Consider the following 5,752-nt stretch of genomic DNA (forward strand, 5'->3'; position numbering starts at 1 on the left):
CGTCACCATGGTGCGCAAGCAGTCCCTCCCCCTCAGAGCCATTCCAAGCAGCAGGAGCAAAATGGAGGAGTACACCTGGTAAGGAAGGTTAGGCTCAAAGAGAGAAGCTTAGCAGTTACTCTTTACTGTACAAAGTTCTCCTGAGATTAATATTTGTCGATAGATTACAATTGAAGAGCAAACCTGTCCCATCTGAAGCAGGAATCAATGTTTCACTTTTAAGTCTCATTCCAAAGGGGCGGCTACAGTGTTGAAAGGAGCCTGGAAAAGATTAGATATTAACAGTTTATCATTTGTCAGCTGGCTGATTGCCAAAACATTTCATAAATATTTTTCCGACACCCCATACAAAGATATGTGGGAAACAGTTGCTTCATTATCCCAATATTAAGGAAGGGCCATTTTTCATCTTCTCTGGGCAAAACACAGAGCAAAGAAATGAGTTCTCTCATGAAGTGTTCAAAGAAAAATAAGACATAACTCATGTGGAATGTTTTCTTTTCCTTGGCTCCAAAGCACTGATACGTGACAGAAAGTTAGCCAGCTTTTGCTACAGGGAAACCAACACAGGGGTAGGTAGTACCTTATTACCACATTGCATTTCTATGCAAACAGGGCTATGCTTTCATATGATTATCAGTACATGGTCAGGTCAGCATATTTTAATCATCTTAATGTTAGATTTCTGCCCCACACATCCTGCAATAAAGCATAGGACAGCAACGAGCCACCACTTATTTTGTTCTCACAACAACCCTGTGAGGGATGTAGGCTGAGAGTAACTGGCCCAATGAGCTTTATGGTCAAGCAGGGATTTCAGCCCTGGTCTCTTTGGCCCAAGACTGAAACTCTTTTCACTACCCCACACAGACTGAGTACACAAAGGCTTTCTTGCAAGTAAGCCCTACTGAACACAATGGGACTTCTGACAAGACACACATAGGATTGTGCTGCAAATGAGTTCTAATGCAGAAGTCAAGAGATGTCCACATTTCAATTTCAGCCAGAAACTCAATGGGTGACTTTAATGTTCCATCAAAGTCCCCTTCCAGTCTTGAGAAACTATATGCCCACTGTCAGCTAATCAGCTTCCCACATCCAAAAGATAGCCAACCCTAGTTATGTGCAGAGCACTGCTGAATCTCCACTAGTCTCTAGCATTCTCCAACAGTCTTAATTCCTTAGTTGTGGTGGGCGGGTATAGCAGCTACCACGTTTTCCAGACTCACAAAGAGAGTCTGGTCCAACAAGAAGCTGACGGAACATACCAAGATCCAGGTCTACAGAGCTTGCGTCCTGAGTACACTTCTGTACTGCAGTGAGTCATGGACTCTTCGCTCACAACAGGAGAGGAAACTGAGCGCTTTCCACATGCGCTGCCTCCGACGCATCCTCGGCATCACCTGGCAGGACAAAGTTCCAAACAACACAGTCCTGGAACGTGCTGGAATCCCTAGCATGTATGCACTGCTGAAACAGAGACGCCTGCGTTGGCTTGGTCATGTCGTGAGAATGGATGATGGCCGGATCCCAAAGGATCTCCTCTATGGAGAACTCGTGCAAGGAAAGCGCCCTACAGGTAGACCACAGCTGCGATACAAGGACATCTGCAAGAGGGATCTGAAGGCCTTAGGGATGGACCTCAACAAGTGGGAAACCCTGGCCTCTGAGCGGCCCGCTTGGAGGCAGGCTGTGCAGCATGGCCTTTCCCAGTTTGAAGAGACACTTTGCCAACAGTCTGAGGCTAAGAGGCAAAGAAGGAAGGCCCATAGCCAGGGAGACAGACCAGGGACAGACTGCACTTGCTCCCGGTGTGGAAGGGATTGTCACTCCCGGATTGGCCTTTTCAGCCACACTAGACGCTGTGCCAGAACCACCTTTCAGAGCGCGATACCATAGTCTTTCGAGACTGAAGGTTGCCAATACAATAGGTGGGCGGGTGACAGACAGACAGATACCTCCCACTTCCACACCTGTCTGGCAATTATTCTTTCACCTTTATTCCTGAGGTCCTCATGATTTCTACTAGGTTACAGCTGTGAACCACACCCATTGCAAGCCAAGTCAAAACAAGGGGCCACTGCTGACACCATACACTATCTCCTTGGAGGGGATCTTCTGCATTTCCAGTACACTTAAGCAAAACAATAATTGTCCATCTTATTTCTCCACGTATAACATGGGGATAATAATACAGGTCTGCCAAAATACAGGTAAGACCATCTGCCCACTTGCTGAGATGAGCCAGCCTGCATAGTCTGGATCACGGCATCCACAGATGCACCAAAGAAAGCTTGAGTGACCTTATCAGATCATCAATTTATCTAGCTCAGTATTGTCTACACCAGTGGTTCCCAACCTTTAGGAGCCCGCAGACCAGTAAGGCAAAAATTGGAATCGTTGTAAACCACATGTGGCTGTGGGTGGTCTGGCCTCCACCCTGTTTGGTGGTCTGTCTCCCTACAGACTATCAGGGAGGACAGAGAATGGACTGCCCAGAGCCACAGTTGACACAGAGGTTGTGGCTGTGGGCAGTCTTCACACTCTTTGGTGAAGATTGCTTGCTCAGCAAGACACGAGAAGCTATCAGAGGCATGTTTTTTTCCTGAGTCCTTGTGGACAACTTCTCAAGGTCTCACAGACCACCTTTGGCACCGGACCGCAGATAGGGAAACAGTGGTCTGCACTGAAACTTTCCAGAATTTCAGGTAACATTCTTTCCCAGCTCTATATGAAGATGCCACAGTTTGAACCTGGAACTTTCTTCCTGCAATTTAAGTGGTCTACCAAAGAGTTACAGTGACATGTTGACAGTTATAGGTGCCTCAAGCAAGTGAGCCAAGTCTATTCCCAGTGTCAGTTACACCATCATAACATCTCAAATCCACTATGACTAGGGTTAAAACAGCAGCTATGATAAAAAGGAGTTCATTTTCAAGAAGGCATTGGTGCTTCAGATTTGTCAGAGGGGGATCACATTTTCTTCTGTGGAAACCTCTTCCACCAAGCTTCGATTTGCAGAACCAATAGTGAGAAACCAACCATACTCTCATTTTTAAAGATGTACTTGCTTATTTCTTCACACATTCCAAAAGCTGAGCTTGGTATCCCAGGACAAGTTGAGCCAGGAGGGGCTCTAGCTCAAATGAAGCTCCAGTACTCACCATTCAAACCCAATAACCTGTGGAATAACCTGAATACCTGGCTAGGTTTTTACATTCCTGATCCTTGTGCATATACCAGGCCAATCAAACTTTGTTTGTGGGAGGAGAACAAGAAGACCTGCTGACTGACAGTGCACCAGTCTTTCCTCCAGTGGCAGACCTCCCCAGCCCCATGCACTAGCGGAAAGGTACATGATGGAGCCCCCACACAAATCCACTCCCCCCACTCACCTGGAGTGAAATGGAGCCTCATGCAACTCCAGGACACACAAAGGAAGACTTCCAGTAAACCAGAAGCACAGTTTTTGACCGCATTGGGAGTTTCAGTGAGGCTTCTGCACGGTCCTAGAGGCACGCGAGGCTCAGAGCCCGGGGCATTTGCCCTTTTCACTTATTGGCAGGTGCGCCACTGCTTTTCTCAGCTAAACTAATATGAACATTTTTGCAGTGGTGTCGACACATGCTGAAGACCAAGGCAAAACATGCCAATGGACCCAGCACGATTTCTATCAATCGTGTATCATTTTCATTAGACATTCAGAGTATAAGTCATCAGAATTTTATGGTGTCTGTCCATGGACTGGAATAGTAAGTACTGCATTTTTATTATCCTAGTTTGGCCATGATAATGAGAAAAATTAAGATAATTACTGAGATGTGTTTATCGCTGCTGTCATTGCCCCCTGGCGGTTTCTGTCTTCAGCAAGATACATTTGAGAGATAGAGATTGATTTTTGGAAGAGAGATTTTGGAAAAGAGGCTGAAGATGGGAACTGTTTGTTGCAGGGGATGGGAGCACAAAGCAGTCTTGATCTGTAAAGTGCGGGGTGAGTGTCGTAGCTGGGGGGGGTGCAAAGCACTAAATTTTGCAGGTGCCTGAATGTGCAGTGCAAGCAGACCCTCCCCTTTAGAGCCATTCACCACTCTGAATGGCTCTGAAGGGGAGGGGGAGAGGCCACTTGCACGCCACGTTCAGGCATGTGCAAAACAGTGCTTTGCAGCTTCTCTAGCTATGCCACTGTGCACGCCCATCATTTTACAAACCAATTCCAGGCTTACCAGAGACCATAGAAAAAGATGGTGAAAAATTGTCAAGGAACCTGTAGATTTCAGACATTTAGGGCGCAATCCTAACCTGCAGTTGCACTGGCGGAATGACAGAAGCGCTGGCGCAACTGTAGATATGCCGGCGGAGCAGTAGTATAACCATCCGGCGCACCACGGGCACCGGCACAAACACCTCCCAGGCTCTGGGCTGGTGCAACTCAGGAGAAGCGCTGTGCCGATTCAGGACGCCCAGCACTAGCGCTGTTCCAAGGGCGTGCTGGGGGCATGCCGGGGGCGTGTCAGGGGCGTGCTGCGGAGCAGAGCAGCACAGGCATATCCAAACCCCCATTCTCAAGGCAGACACACCCCCCAGTTGCCGACGGTCGCTGTGCCAATGACGGAGGTGGCACAGATTTGAGGAGACCCATAGGGGTCCAGGCAAGCACCTACAATGGGGAAAACACTCGGCAGCCACAGACCGGCTGAGCCACTGCCCCAGCCAGACAAGGTTAGGATATGGCCCAACTCTGGCAACCAATCCCAATGCATCTGCTTCCCCATAAAAGCCCCACCCCAGGGCCTACACTCCCTCAGAGAACAGGGTGTGTGGCTTGGGGCTGTCACCCTGTCCTCTCAGGGGGAAGGACTTAGGTGGTGGGGAGCACTCCTTGCACACACAAACAAACATAAAAACACAAACAGCCCACCCTGGCACTGGGTGCTAACCATACCACGTCTGTCTGTTCAGTCCATCTCTCTTTGCAGGTTCCCTCCAACAGATCCTCCGGCCAGGTAAGAGGGGGGATGGGACTCAGGTGGTGGGGAGCACTCCTTGCACACAAACACTGCACCCAGGCACTGGGAACGGGCTTGCACACACAACAGATGCTGAATGACCAGACTACTCACAGTGTCTGTCTGTTTGCCTGTCTGTCTGTCCAGTTCCTCTCTCCTTGCAGGTTTGCTCCAACAGACCCACCAGCCAGGTAAGCAGGGAGTGTGGGGTGGGGGCGCTGCAACCCTGCCCCACACAGCAGCAATCTAGGGCAGGCTTCCAGGCTGACTGCTGCCCCCTAAGGACAGCACACGGGTGGGTTTGCAGCCGGCCCTGTTCCCATCCCCCACCCCCACGGTGTGCAACTGCTGGCTGTGAGCAGGTGCCTCCTATTCCCCATCAGGGCTAGCCAAGAGTGCCTGCTGCTACACACCTACCCCAGAGTAAGCCCATTGGGACCTGCCCTGGAGGGTAGTCTACAGGGGCTGACAGGTGCGTAGAGTGCAGCTGCCCTGTCCGGAGGCCCCTCTGCTGCTGCTGCCTGCTCTCTCTGCCTCTTTCTCCCTGCAGGCTGCCGCCCCACCGGGAAGGATGCTGCCAGGCTGGAGGCCTCCAGGTCCAGAGGGGGCTGCTGCTGTGGCTGCTCAGGCTGCCAGAGGCCTCCAGCTCCAGGTTCCCATTGAACACTATGGCCACAGGTCCAATCCCGTTTGCACAAGCACACCACACAGTCTCCACAAGCACACAGTCCCACCTGCAATAAAGT

The sequence above is a fragment of the Tiliqua scincoides genome, chromosome 2, assembly GCF_035046505.1.
Source record: "Tiliqua scincoides isolate rTilSci1 chromosome 2, rTilSci1.hap2, whole genome shotgun sequence".
NCBI classification, from domain to species: Eukaryota; Metazoa; Chordata; class Lepidosauria; order Squamata; family Scincidae; genus Tiliqua; species Tiliqua scincoides.